Source organism: Symphalangus syndactylus, chromosome 1 (genome assembly GCF_028878055.3).
Source record: "Symphalangus syndactylus isolate Jambi chromosome 1, NHGRI_mSymSyn1-v2.1_pri, whole genome shotgun sequence".
In the NCBI taxonomy this organism is placed as follows: Eukaryota; Metazoa; Chordata; class Mammalia; order Primates; family Hylobatidae; genus Symphalangus; species Symphalangus syndactylus.
Window position 1 is genome coordinate 33,049,805 of NC_072423.2, and position 15,453 is coordinate 33,065,257.

A 15,453-nucleotide genomic window follows, 5' to 3' on the forward strand; every position below is an offset into this window, starting at 1 on the left:
GTTTTTTGAATCTTATGTATTCACTCAACAAGCAAAAAGAAAACGGTGGAATTTTCAGATCCTCAAATCTATACACACTCTTCATAGTATCAAGTAGGTTCCCTTACTTACCTCTCTCCACCAATCCCACTTTTTACTTTAGTAAAGACAGCTCACCCCTCAAGCATCATACTATGAAATGTTACCCTGCAGTTTAAAACATTCCAGGGCTCCAAACAAAGAAACAGTTAATCGAGTTACCATAAATCCACTTTAACATTTTATTGTCGGTCATGTTGTTTGTGTGTCTTGGTCTTAATCTTTCTTTTAAGGATGAACTATGGCATTAGAAAGGTTAGGTTGTTCACAAATCAAATATATTGTGTAGAGTGGGTTGAAAAAATGTTGGGAATTTTCCATTAATTCTGTAAAAGAATGTATTGCTCTTGAGGGACAGTCGAGAGAGAGAGAGAAGCAAAGTGTTTTCTCAGTAGTCATACTTAGGATTTATCTTTAAATAGAAAATATCTTCAAATACCCAAATCAGTGCAGGTGAGTGACATATTAAGTGTAACTGAATGTTTTTCAGGAATATCAACTTTTTTTAGTTACAGTGACTGAAACCCACAGATAAAAAACATACACAATATCTTCTAGGTTTAGATAGTATTGTTCAATTTCATTATTCAATAGCTATTCAATTATAACATATATTATTAAATATTCCAATTGTAGTCAATCTTTATCTTATATATTATCTTATAAAATGTTTAGTATTCCCTATTTTATTATGCCAAAACAAAATTTAAGTCAGCTACCTGAATGATCAGTTTTAGCAGTATATTCCTATGAAATTAATAATTTATTTTTATGTATTTAGATGGTAATGCCAATAACAGGAGTTCAACAAACACATACATGCATGCACATTTACCAAATGAAAATCTTTTCTTTTGTCATATTCCTCATTTTATAACATTATAATTGTAGATACAAATTACACTGCTTATTGTAAATCAATGAGAAACAACATATAGATTTCTTTTAAATTCTAACTGAAAATTCAGATTAAATATATAAAAGATAAAAGATTTTAAAAGAGCTGCTTCTAGCAAACTAGCTATTAAAATTATATACCAGAATTTATTTTTCAGTATATTTATAATATTTCTTAAAATGCATTTGAACATGTTTACTTGAACTGAAAAATGAAGTCAGACTGTTTCAGATAAAGCATTTTGATGGACTGGTTTGAAAACGAAGAGTGACTCTGCTAATCAGATTAAATGATTAATATTTCCCATAAATTGAATAAAAATATAAATCATTTAAAGATAAATCATTTCAACAAAAATTGCTTTAGTGCAGATCTAAGTGATATTTCAATTTTCCTAATCTTGACTTTATATTATTTTTCAGTAAAAAATTGTTGGGTTTTATTGGGTTTTTGTTCTATCACAAATTCTTGCTTTGGAGTGTAGAGTGACGACATTAATAGAATTTTTTTTTAAAAAATACATGTTATTGTGTATATTAGAGGTTTATGACATATTTTGAGACACATATAGATACATGTAGATAGTAGGTTGGTTACCATAGTGAAGTAGATTAACATATCTATTGGCTCATAGTTACTTTTTGTGACAAAGTAACGAAGTAGCCAAAATCTACTTATTTAACAAAAATCCCTAATACAATACAATTGTATTAACTTTAGTTCTCATGCTGTAGGTTAGGTCTCTAGACTTGTTCATCTCACATGTCTGCTATTTTGTATTCTTTGGCCTACATCTCCCCATTTCCTCTCCCCCTCCCACCTGTGGGAGCCACTGTTTCATTCTCTATCTCTGTGTATTTGAGCTTATATATGTATTATTTCACATATATATTTCATATATAAATGAGATTGTTGAAAGTTTCATACTACCCAAAGCAATATGCAGATTTAACACAATCCCCATCAAAATTCTAATGGCATTCTTCACAGAGATAGAAAAAAATCTTAAAATTTCTATGAAACCACAACAAATATTGAATAACCAAAGCAATACTGAGAAAGAAAAACAAAGTTGGAGGCACTGCACTTCCTGATTAGAAATTATGTTAAAAAGATATAGTCTCTTCCATAAATGGTGCTGGGGGAATGATTTTCACATTGAAAATAATGAAATTGGACCCTTATCTCACACCATATAGAAAAATTAACTCAAAATGGATAAAATACCTACATGTAAGACCCAGAAGGTAATTCCTAGGAGAGAACATGGGGGAAAAGCTCCTTGATTTTGGTCTTGTTTATGATCTTTTTAGGTTTCACACCAAAATCTTGGCTTCAAAAACAAATAAATGAAACTGCACCAGACTAAAAAGCTTCTGCACAGCAAAGGAAATAATCATCACCAAAAGAAAAGGCAACCTAATCTTGTCTTTATATATCGTTACAAAAAGTGCCTCTCGGTGAAAACAATTTCCAAGTTTATTTTAAAATTGCTTGATAAATTTTGGTACAGCTTTTTATTGTGGACCGCCTAGAAAACAAGAAAGTAAATAACTTGATTGAGTAACAAATACTTCTGCAAGTGAGGTGGTTTCTAACATTTTCATTTAGAGCATAACTGAAGGAGAATCTCAGGTAGTTGTTAGTTGAAAAATTATCAAAAATAACAGAATGAGAAGTCACAATGTGATTTTGGCATGTAATTTGGAAGAAGTTCAAATTGTTCAGTGATTGCTATAAAGATCTCATTGTTATAGTACAATATATACATACACACACACACTATATATATATATATATATATATATATATATATATATATGCAAACATATGCAAAGGTTTCACAGTGTTTACATCAATAAAAAGCACACTGGAATAGAATTAATGCAATAAGCAACATTCATACATGGATGTATGCAATTAATGTACAAAAAGCCCCATTCATGTCATTAAGTGATAACACCCTAATAAAATTTTACTCTATATGCCATTGTGGAGAAACACTAATTGTAATGTTAACAAGATCTATAGGAAAGAAAATTAACAAAGACTCATAGTCACTGGAAATACAAACATAAAATTTTGGTTTATATAAATTTTATGCTGCAAAAAAGATGTATAATCAACAAAAGACCCACAAACATAAAAATAGATCATGTTTGTATGTTAATCTGTGGGGAAAATAACTTGTAGATTCTAGTTCAAGGAGAAAAATGAGTGATGTTAACTTTGTTAACAAGGCACTTCCTCACATATTTTTTAAGGGGATGATGTTGGTATCAAACTACTATGGAATTTTTGTGCTTGTAGATTGGTTTAAAAGTGTGTTAGAAAAATTCCATCTTTCACAGGTATTTAATGTATAACAAAATATTTTAAGTGTCAAATTTTAAATATATGAGGGGATACATAGTTTTTCTAAATTATTTTAGAGAAGACATGAATGAACATTTGAGAGTAAGTGGTACAAAGCACAACGCCTCAATAAAGATATTTTATAAAAAGCACATTATGGATATATAAACATGTAAACAGGCTCCAGAAAAAGGGAAATTTTAAAAATGACAAGATAACTTTTAAAAAGAATCAGAGATTCAAACCAGGTACCAGCCGAAATGTTATAAATTCCTTAAAGAAATAAGTTACAATTTTGTTGTCTTTGAGTCTTTTCTAGTACAGTGCTAGAGATACTTCATATTTTTCAAGTGAGTTTAATATGAAGGATTTTCTAGGAGTATTATTTAGAAATCTGTCATTTTAACACACTGGAGACTTTTAGAGTGGCTTGATGTATGATTTAGTCTCCTGGGGTATATACTTAATATAACTATAATAATAATAATGTAGTTGAACACATTTGTAAATACAAGCCATACAAGAGCATAAAGTCTGTTTCTAAACAACTCAAATTCCCAGACTCTGAGGCAGTCAACTGAATTATTTCACCTGTCTTACTGATCAAATGGATCACTGCAGTCATTAAAGTGGATTGCTAGATTGCAAAACATTCCTGGTATTGATAATTTCTACTCATAAATGTGACAATGTTAGTCTCCTTTAAATATAGAAGATACTCATTCCACAAACCGTGCATACTATATTTTCTTATCAAAATGAGTATATTGTAATACAAGCAATAATATTATTAACAAGTGTTTTGCAATATGTTTAGAAAAAGAGTTTCATAAGTATCTTCTGATTTGGAGCCAAACAAATTTGGAGAGAGAAACATAAAACAATTTTTCAAGACATATAATCTTTCAGTTAGAGTGCTGAGAGCACTCTAGAGACTGAACTTACACTGCAGTTCCAAGTCTTTCATTACTGAAGAAAGAAGTTTTACTTTCTAATAGTTTTGTATTTTTGCTGCTGACCTGATTACAAAGGGTTTACAAATAATAAAACTTCTTTCAAAAATAATAAATCTGTTGTATGTTTCTGCATCTCAAAAGTGCTCATTATTTCGTGACATCAAATAGAATAGCCAGTATCCCAAAGCTTCAATCTTGAAGTATTTTATTCTATGATTCATTGCTGAAAAGGCACAGAAGTCTACATTTACTTATAACAAAAAATAATCATTCTTAAAGTAAGTTGGATAAAACATTAGGTATTAATATATCTTTTGGTATTTTTCCCCTTGATGTCAGTTTTGAAAGTCGGAAATACACACACACACACACACACACACACACAAACACACACATACACACAAACACACAAACGCTTCAACTCAAAGCATTCACTCCACTGCTATGTTTATGTAAAACAGCTCAGAGAGCAATATCATCAAGCATTTTCAATAAATCTCTGCTCTGCGGCAAAATATGACAAGAAATCTGTTCTGACACAGCTTTCTGACAATTGATCTCTGACATTGATGCACAAAATTTTTCAAGTAGAAATTCCCTCACCAAATTACTTAGCTCCCTGAACAAGGCACATTGGTATTTGAAAACTTCCATAATATTCTTTAAAATGTTAGCACTAAATACTACCTATAGGAAATCAAAAGTAAAGATTTTTTTAAGCTACAAGATTTAAGAAATAAGAAAACCCTCCCTACATATTTCTCAACATGGTACTTGACAGAATTGAGAGATTTGTTGAGGAGACGAAGGAGACAAAAATAATGGTATGTCAAAATGAAAGAGCTTAACTGAAATGAGTTTTCATTCTGCCTCTTTTTATCTTATCTTTTCCACAATGACCTGTATATTATCTGGGACATTTGGAAATTTAGCCTCTATTGTCCTTGATAAATATTCATAGCTCCTTCACATTTTCAGGTGTTCTTTGATAAGCAAGTGCCACAGAATGACATTCACAAGTATCCACAAACTCCATGGAGGGTCACTTTTGGAAAAGCCCTAAGATTCATAAATATGTGCTTTGCAGTTATTCTTAATATAATGGTAAAGATTCCAAGTGCTGAAGTAAAACTGCCTGGATTTGTTACCTAGTTCTACTCCTTGCTAGTGAATAAGCATCATAGCCAGCGTCAAAGATGCCTCCCACTGATCCCACTTCACGGAGTTCACGTGCCTGTGGGGTTCCCTTGCACATTTTACTAGGATTGGTCTGGTGAGCAGTAGAATGCGGCAGAAATGATGGTATGTCTCTTCTAAGATAAGGTTTAAAAAGATTGTACGTGCTTACTCTCTTTTTCTCTCTCTCTCTTCTCTTCCCTCTTTTAGATCACTCATGCTGGGGGAAGCCAGGTGTCATGTCTTGGGGAATCCAGGTGTTACGTCTTGAGGACAGGCTGGCAGACCTGTGCGTAGGCCCATGTGGTGAGAAACTAGACCCTCAGCTCAAGACATTGAAAGAAACCTCATGAAACAGCTTGAAGCTCTGACCCTGAACCACCTAGCTAAACTGCTCTTAGATACCTGATTCTCAGATACTATTGAGAAAATAAACAATAATTATTTTATGTTGCTACATTTTGGGAGTAATTTGTTACATGATAATAGCTATATGTTGAAGAGCAAATTATTCAAGCTCTGTTTTTCAGTTTCCTTATATGCACAATGGAGTACTGATTTTATGATGTGGTTGTGAGGATTTAAGAGATCATCCACAGAGAATTGCAACAGAGTACAGGGTCAGAAGTCAGCACCCCATAAATGTTGGGCATTGTAATTAATTTGCAAGGCTGCAACAGATCCATCCAAAACTGCATTGAATATCTTTTAATTGAAAATATTGTTTAAAACATCTTGTCTTACATTTGAAAAAAGAAGAGTGCTATGCATTAAGATAGAGGCAAATAAATAATAGTTTTTAAATTCAAATTTGAACCTGAGGGAAGTATGACCCTGAAAGATTTTTGACATGAGAAAGATAATTTCTAATTCAAGTTCTTGTTTTGTCATTTATAAGCTGAAGAAGGCCTTTAATTTATTGAAGTCTATCTGGCCCAATTTTAATGTGGTTTGTACACGCTTTCCAAGATGACACAGAATGTGGACTGGAGGGCTTAGTGCTTGCCACAGCAGGAGCTATGTGTTAAGATCAAATAGAGTGCACTGTGAGAAGGAAACTTTAAGACCCCTGCCATCTCCTACTATACTCCTTCTATCTGGACCTTTACTCCTCTATCTGGACCTTTTCAACTGAGATCTTCTCAAATGAGATGTATCTATGAAGCCCAGATATATGAAATAGTTGTGAACATCCAGGTGTACATTTTGGCTCCATGATATTAGACAGAAGGTGAGGCTGTAGGAAAGATAGACTCTGATCTGGTTCCATGGAATTCCTTTGAAATGAGCTTAAGGTATCACAGTATTCTTTTCTAAGCAGACCAGAAAGACTTCCATAATAAATTGTGAATCCATTTGCCTTAGTCATTCATAAGTTACCCCAGGTCCCCAAAACCTTGAGTGAGATAGGAAATGTTGTGAGGTTTAAGAAATGATCCATTTTGTTGAAGAAATCTCTAAGACATTAGGAATTAAGAAATAATTAGGTAATCTAAGTCTGAAAAGGACGGAGATCTGTATTTTTACATTGCAATAGAAACTCTTTCTAGAAGCTAAATTGGTATACTTTTTATACTCCATCATCTAAAATATTTACTTTCACCAACCCTTTGCCAGATCCCTTCTTCATTACTCCTATACCTTTGAGAAACAAACTACTTCTTATCTTGTAAAATCCTCCCAAAAGATACAATTCTGTACTCTCTACAGGAACCTTTTAAGCTCTATGTAATCCTGACTGTGTCTGCATAACTCTACTGACTTGCTGATTTTCGTAGTCCAATAGAATTAACAATAGATTAATTTTGTTTGAAAATTTATTTGCTTATAGAGCTACCAAAAATCGACATCTAGGTCTCCAGTTCTCATTCATTAACAACTTTTCAATTCCATTCTTATACAGAGCCATGGCATCACACAAAACATTGCATAATGCATAATGAATTGTGTGCCTATAGAGTTTGAATAAAAAATACTGTTCCTTTCAGTAATTCAGAGTAAGAGGCGGAATGAAGTATGTCACTGAAGACTCAAAGAATAAAAACTGATATTGATAATGAATTGATCAGATTAGTATTTAAAATCATGTATTAGGTAATGAGATCATTTCTAATGCAAATTTAAGTGTGCGTTGAACTTTCTTCTCACTGCCGTTCCTACAGTTCTGAATAGTTGAAAACGTGTGTGCTGTTGATATTGATCATACTAGAATGGCTCTCTGCACTCCTTACTCCTAGGAAAGCATTCTTGGTTGGTTGTGGGCATCCACAAGGGCTGGAGTGTGATGGAATAAATGCCCAGTCTCAGAGGACTATTGAGCTGGGACCGATCTTAGGATGCTGGTTTCTCACACCTTATATGCATGAGTCAAAGAGATGATCGTCTCACAGACAAGTCCCTCTCAATGTCCATTTGTGTAGAAGCAGGCCTCCTGGTAGGACAGCACCTAGAGTCAATAGAACTCCAGTTTTAAAAATCTGGCCTTTCTCATGTAGCTTTATTTCACTTCTCAACAGCTTCTCCAACTCACTGTTTGTGTTCTACAGCCAAGTGACTAATGCAGATGGTGGGAATGGGAAGAAGAGTGTTGGCTCTCATAGTGAATGTTCTAGAAAGCCCAGAAACCAGTAACCATTACCATGGCAAAGTGTATAATCTCCTTTGCTTCAGTGTTTTTGCTAGATGTTTCAGGCTACCTTTTTGAGACTTCTTTTTCCTTTAAAGAATGATTTCCTTTTTTTCCCTCAAATATTTACAGAGAAAGAGAGAAATATATAAAATTCAAGATACTGCCCCAAAACCTCTCATACTTTAAATGATCTTACAGCTAATCTGCTTCAATCTATATCTTTCCTAGTTCCTATTCCCCTCCTCCTTTTCAGCATTTTACAAAAGAAGAAAATGGGTTGAAAATGGCCAAATAGTTACATCCGATTGTACAATAAAATCTAGAAATGTAATGTAGATCTAAATCTCTCTTCAAGGAATGCTCTCATCCAAATTAAGTTGCTCACCCAAGGCCACACACCACTTCTTGGAAATAGCCTGCATGAAAGATTACTTGAGTCAGGATAGAGAAGGCCAGCCCCACTTGCCTCATTTAGGACAACCCTAAAGGACAGCCTCAGGTCAGCTGAGGTCTCCATTAAACAGCATCACCAGTTCAATCCCACCCTTGCCCCAATTCTGTATCCTTCACCCTCACTGGTGTTATTCCAGAAAGCACTTGCCAATAAATCTCCTATCTTCCAATCTCTGTTCTGACTTTTTTGTAATTAATTTCATTATAGTAAGAAACAGCATTTAAAATAATTTTTTGGCCATTATACAAATAGTCAACCTTTGCCACTATTTTATGGTAAGAGCAACTAGGCTGGGGAATCAAAAGATTGGCGTTCATCTCCTGCCTGTGCTGTCAGCTGGCATGTTTTTCCTGAGCCTCAGCTAATTTTTCTGTGAAGAATGTTTGGGGATAAGGAGTAGCATATGCCATATAATATTTTCAACCAAAAAGTATAATATTAGACAAATAAGATTCTGACTTCCCATGAAATTAAATACATTTTCTCTGTGAGTTTTAAGAGCCAAAATACAACTTCAGATAACTTACATTTTATCTGTTAATTAACATTTTATAGCACATAATAAGAAATGTCAAGGAAGAATGAAAATAATAATCTTATAGGAATAATGATTCCTCAATGAAATAGCAACGATCTTTATATATGTGACTAGAAATCTGAACAATGCTATGGCTTTAGTTTATACAAGGCTTGATACCCCAGTAAATGTAAATAATTGCAAATGGGGCCATTATAAATTTATCTACTCTCCTGAATGAAATCATAACTCTGCCAAGATACAGATATAAAATTTTTAAACATAGTTATCTATGGCCTTATCAATCATCTCAGATGCAAAGGGCTATTTTATCAAAAAGTTTAAGACTTTATTTGGGCCAGGCACAGTGGCTCACAACTGTACTCCCAACACTTTGGGAGGCAGAGGCAGAAGGATCACTTGAGCCCAGGAGTTTGAGACCAGCCTGGGCAACATGGTGAAACTTTGTCTCTTCAAAAAATACAAAAACTAACTGGGCATATTGGCTTATGTCTGTAGTTCCATATACTCAGGGGGCTGAGGCAGGAAGATTGCTTGAGCCCATGAGGTGGAGGTTACAGTGAATAGGGATCATACCACTGCACTGCAGCTGGGCAACAGAGTGAGAGTCTGACTCAAAAAATAAAAAATATTTTAAAGTCAACTGTGTTTATATGTTAAAATAATTTTCTTTTGTTAGATACAGTTTCACCAACAAACAGCTTGTAGACAACAATGAATGCAATGTGACCAAGTTATTTAAAAATATATATATTCTGTTGTCTTTTTTCCCATTGAAGTATAATATACACAGGAAAAAATGAGAATATGCTAAATACAGTGCTCAATGTTTTTCCAAAGTGAAATGCCTGGCATCTGTCATCCAGAACAAGAAATAACATATTATGAGAATGTGCCCTATAGTACCTTCTGGTCCACTAATCCACTTCCATCAAAAGTAATTGTCCTCCTGAATTCTAACCCTGTATTAGTCTGTTTTCATGATCCTGATAAAGACATACCCAAGACTGCACAATTTACAAAAAAAAAAAAAAGGTTTACTAGACTTACATTTCCACATGGCTGGGGGAAGGCCTCACAATCATGGCAGAAGGGAAAAGGCACGTCTTACATGGCAGCGGACAAGAGAAGAGTGCATGTGCAAGGAGACTCTCATTTTTAAAATCATCAGATCTTGTCAGACTTATTGACTATCATGAGAACAGCACAGGAAAAACCTGGCTCCAAAATTCAATTACCTCTTACCAGGTCCCTCCCACAACACATGGGAATTCAAGATGAGATTTGGGTGGGGACACAGCCAAACCATATAATTCTGCCCCTGGCCCCTCTCAATTCTAATATTCTCACATTTAAAAACTAATCATGCCTTTCCAATGGTCCCCCAAAGTCTTAACTCATTTCAGCATTAACTCAAAAGTCCACAGCCCAACATCTCATCTGAGACAAGGCAAGTCCTTTCCACCTATCAGCCTGTAAAATCAAAAGCAAGTTAGTTACTTCCTATATAAAATGGGGTTACAGGCATTGGGTAAATACAGCTGTTCCAAATGGGATAAATTAACCAAAACAAAGGGGCTACAGGCCCCATGCAAGTCCGAAATTCAGTAGGGCAGTCAAATCTTAAAGCTCCAAAATGATCTCCTCTGATTCCATGTCTCACATTCAGGTCACACTGATGCAAGAGGTGGGTTCCCATGGTCTTGGGCATCTCCATCCCTGTGGCTCTGCAGGTTACAGCCTCCCTTCTGGCTGCTTTCATGAGCTGGCACTGAGTGTCTGCAGCTCTTCCAGGTGCACAGTGCAAGCTGTCAGTGGATCTACCATTCCGGAGTCTGGAGGATGGTGGCTGTCTTCTCAGAGCTCCACTAGATGGTGACCCAGTAGGGACTCTGTGTGGGAGCTCTGACCCCGTATCTCCCTCCTGCACTTCTACTCATGTAGAAGAGATTCTACATGAGAGCCCCACCCCTGCAGCAAACTTCTATCTGGATATCCAGGCATTTCCATATATCCTCTGAAATCCAGGCAGAGGTTCCCAAACCCCAGTTCTTGACTTCTGTGCACTGGAAGGCTCAACACCACAAGGAAGCTGCCAAGACTTGAGGGTTATACCCTCTGAAGCCAAGACCTGAGCTCTATTTTGGCTCCTTTCAGCCACAGCTGGAGCAGCTGGGACACAGGGCACCAAGTCCATAGGCTACACGCAGCTCACAGACCCTGGGCCTGGTCCATGAAACCACTTTTTCCTCCTAGCCCTCCAGGCCTGTGATGTGAGGGGCTGCTGTGAAGACTTCTGACATGCCCTGGAAACATTTTCCCTATTAAATTGTGGATTAACAGTCAGCTCCTCATTGATTATGCAAATTTCTGCAGCCAGCTTCAATGTCTTCTCAGAAAATGGGATTTTCTTTTCTATTGTATTGTCAGGGGGCAAATTTTCTGAATTTTTATTCTCTACTTCCCTTGTAAAACTGAATGCCTTTAACAGCATCCAAGTCACATCTTGAATGCTTTATTGCTTAGAAATTTCTTCTGTCAGATACCCTAAATCATCTCTCTCAAGTTCAAAGTTCCACAAATCTCTAGAGCAGGGGCAAAATGCCACCAGTCTCTTTGCTAAAACATAACCAAAGTCACCTTTGCTCCAGTTCCCAACAAGTTCCTCATCTCTATCTGAGACCACCTCAGACTGTATTTCATTGTCCATATCATTATCAGCATTTTGGCCAAAGCCATTCAACAAGTCTCTAGGAAGTTCCAAACTTTCCCACATTTTCCTGTCTTCTTCTGAGCCCTCCACCAAACTATTCCAACCTCTGCCTCTTACTGAGCTCCAAAGTCACTTCCACATTTTTGAGTATCTTTTCAGCAATGCCCCACTCCCGCTACCAATTACTATATTAGTCCATTTTCACGCTGCTGATAAAGACATACCTGTGATTGAGCAATTTACAAAAGATGTTTATTGGACTTACAGTTCCATGTGGCTGGGGAGACCTTACAATCATGGCAGAAGGTGAAAGGCATGTCTCACATGGCAGCAGAGAAGAGAAGAGAGCTTGTGCAGGGAGACTCCCATTTTTAAAATCATCAGATCTTGTGAGACTTATTAACTATCACAAGAATAGCACAGGAAAGACCTGCCCCATGATTCAATTACCTCCCACTGGGACCCTCCTACAAGACATGGGAATTCAAGATGAGATTTGGGTGGGGACATAGCCAAACCATATTAAACCCCGTGGATTATTTTACTAATTTTCTAATTTTACATAAATTGAATCATATAGATGCATCAGGTTTCTTTGTTGCAAATTTATACCCGTGAGATTATCCATATTGTTTTGTATAATTTTAGTTTATTTTTATTGCTGCATTGTACTCCACTATATGAATATACTATAATGTATTCATCTATTGTAATGAAGATGTGATATTACAAATAACCCACATTCTTATATGCACCTGATGACTAATATTTTATATATTTCCATTGGGTACATATCCAAGAGTAGAATATATCTAGGAATGGAATTGCTGAATCAGAATATTCTTATAAATTTTGGAAAACTATGCGATGGTTTAAAACCATGTATGTGTTGTTATCTGATAATTACAAAAAATAACAAAAATTAATTTCTGGTAATTTTATGGGTTCCATTCATGTAGAATAAGTCACTAAGTAAGAGAAGATTTGTTATTTTAGGCATACAAAAACTCAGAGCTCAAGATAACAGTATGAAGCAATATAATAGAGTAGATAGATCAAGCAGAGATTTCAAGTTCAAACTCTCAGAGCCTCAGCTTCCATGTTTAGACAATGGAGATAGCACCTTCAGAAAATCTTTTTGGAAAATAAAAGGATATGAATAATTTAGGAGGTAAAAGCCATATTTATCTTTGGAAAAGCAGTGTACCGTAGAGGTTCCGAGGTTGCCCAGGTATCCTAGAGGAAGTTGCTTAAGCTGTCTTAGTCACTGTTTTCCATGTGTAAAATCAGGATAATCTTACCACATGATAATAGTGTGAGGATTAAACGAAAATAATAATTAGCAAGGTATTTACCAAGTGAATAATATTAAAAATTTTCATACTTGTTAGATTTTCTCTCTCTTTCTTTCTAAGCCTATTATTTCCTTTTCTGTTTAATGAAAACAAGTTTAACTGCTCTTAATACATCAGACAATTTTGTTAGACGACATTCTATTTATAACTAACAAAAAAAGAGCTTGCCAAACATCAATGTGTTACAAACATAAGGAAGACATTTTAATAATACATTTATTTGTTTTTTCATTCATTTGACAGATATTTAGCAAGCACCAATTTTGTGCTAGGTACTAAACAATAAAATGTGTGAATATGAAGATGAATTAGATACATTACATCCTTATCATGAAGTAATTCACAAGCTGTTAGAGGAGGGAAGATTTGGACTTGAAAGCCTAAGCATATAAGGCAGTATTGTGTGTAATAAATGCTATATTGTGCTACAAGAACACGTTATTCAAACATATAAAAGGGAGTCTTTATTTCTAGATGGAGTAATCAGAAAAGCATTTGTAAGAGCATCAATATCTACTCTGGTCTTTGGAGGATACATAAAACTTCTTAGGTTGAGCTATCCACTGAGTCATTTCAAAAGGAAAGAAATATGTAAAGGGAAAAAACAAATGAAGGACAGTGCATATTTGTGGATCAGCAATGAGTCTACCTTAGCATGAGTCTGGGTACATATAAGGATAGAGTAATAGAAATCTAGATTCCAATATGATATGCTAAAAACGTTTTTAAAAAATTGTTTGTTTTGTTTTGTTTTGTTTTTCTTGGCAGACAAATGGGAGCCACTGGAGAAATGTATGGGGTAGAATGCCATGTTTAACTTGTTTTAGGAAGAAATCTGGAAAGCAGGATGCCTAAGAATCTGGAAGATGCTAGAGCCAGGAAGACTTAGCTAGGAAGCTGTCTTGGCGGTTTAGATGTGAAGTCACAAAGAAGACATAAAAGAGTTGAGAATGGGAGGATAGCCAAGGATTCAAAGATACTGTGAAAGAAAAAGCAATGGCATATGGGAATTTATTAGATGAGGAAGATATTTCTAATTAGATAGGACAGGAAGGCTCCACAGATTCTAAAGTACAATAATGTTTGAGAAGAAAGCAATAAATGATTGGCACAGATAGAACTTAGTTATTAATACAAGAGGAATGCAACTAGAGGGGAAAAAAAGGCAACTAAGTGCACAGTGTCTTTCTTAGCAGTGAAAGGTATAAAAGAAAAAGGAAAATAGCTTCACAGGGTATGACAGCCAGGAGCATAATGATTAAGAATGCTGAACTCTGAAATCAGACCTTTTGAGTCCAACTTCTGGCTATAGCACGTACTAGCTGTGTGACTGCTAGCTAGTTACTTAAACTCTCCAATCCTTTCTTCTCTCACTGGTAAATGAGAGAACCTAACAATGAGAAGCATAACAATAGTGCTTACTACTTGACTTGAACAGTTGGAGTTCATTATAAATGCTATGTAAGTTTTTGCACTTATTATAGTAAAATTGAGAGAAGATGTAATGGAGGATGCATAGATGTAATGTATGGATGCACAGGGAGGATGTGGCATATGGTAAGTAAAAAGAAACAACTATTAATTCATTCATTTGACTAAACGGTATTGGGTGCATGCCTACCATGTGCCAGGTGCTGTTCTGGGTATTGGGGACTCAAAATGACCAAAATAGGCATAATCTTTGCCCCTATAAAGATTATATTAAAATACAGGAAGCACATAAATAACAAACACAAAACCACAAATAGAATAGTGTAACGCATTAATAAAGAAAAATGAAGCATAATAGAGAAGTAGAGAGAGTGACCAGAGATGCTGTGTTAGGCAATGGTCAGGGAGGACCTGCTTATAAACGTGGTAGTTGAATAGAGACCTGAAAGAAATGGGGGATAAGACATGCAAATATCTACAAAAAGAGATTCCAGACAAAGACTACAGCAAGTGCAGAGTCCCTGAACTGAGATATGCCTATTATCCAAGGAACACAGAGGAAGGTTACATGATTGTAATGAATTACAGAAAGGAGCAATAGGAGACAAAGTGAGGGATAAACCCAGAGACTAAATCACATGAGACCTTGTAGGACGTAGTAAAATTAGTGGATTTTGTTTCTACATGTGACGGAAGTCACAGAGGAACAACATTATCTAATTTTTATATTGAGAGACAGCTGTGTAGACAATTGATTGTAAGGGCAAAAGCTGATGAAGATTAATGGGTACAAAAATAGAATGAATAAGACCTACTATTTGATAGCACAACAGGGTGACTGTAGTCAATAATAACTTAATTGTACATTTA

The 15,453-nt window shown here is 35.3% G+C and overlaps 2 protein-coding genes across 3 annotated transcripts in view; one reads left to right on the forward strand and one right to left on the reverse strand.

The window, feature by feature from the left end:
• LOC129493076 (uncharacterized) overlaps window positions 1-5,858 on the forward strand; it is a 277,186-nt gene extending 271,328 nt beyond the window's left edge. Inside the window, exon 5 of the transcript XR_008661034.2 lies at window positions 5,674-5,858. The gene's annotated coding sequence lies outside the window, so the exon portion shown is untranslated. The remainder of the gene's footprint in view (window positions 1-5,673) is intronic.
• DCC (DCC netrin 1 receptor) overlaps window positions 1-15,453 on the reverse strand; it is a 1,203,407-nt gene that overhangs the window by 43,068 nt on the left and 1,144,886 nt on the right. The window lies entirely within an intron of this gene.